Source organism: Buceros rhinoceros, unplaced genomic scaffold, assembly GCF_000710305.1.
Source record: "Buceros rhinoceros silvestris isolate BGI_N320 unplaced genomic scaffold, ASM71030v1 scaffold32176, whole genome shotgun sequence".
Taxonomy (NCBI): Eukaryota; Metazoa; Chordata; class Aves; order Bucerotiformes; family Bucerotidae; genus Buceros; species Buceros rhinoceros.
Genome location: NW_010416317.1, coordinates 1 through 357, shown reverse-complemented (window position 1 = coordinate 357; position 357 = coordinate 1).

Sequence of the window (357 nt, the reverse complement as noted above, 5' to 3'; positions counted from 1 at the left end):
GAGTGCAAGGGGCAGGCAAAGACATCAAACATCCCAGTGTCAGGGCTGAGGGGTGCCACGCCACGGCCTCACGCAGCACCAGCTGCTCTGGCTCCACAAAACGCAGAATTGACCCGATATTCCTTATGCAGCCAAAATTAGACAGCTGAGCCAGCCCAAATGCTCTGGAGAGGCGTCACATTCCTCCCGCGCCCGCCAAGCCCCGGGGCTGGGAGCTGGGACGTCGGGAGCACAGGGGGAGCAGGGTGCAGGCGGTGACAGGAGCAGGAACCCCAATGAGACAGACCCGGAGACAGGGTTGTGCCAGGAGGAGACATGGCTGTGGCGAGGGAGGTGCCCTCCCTTCAGCAGGGGCTC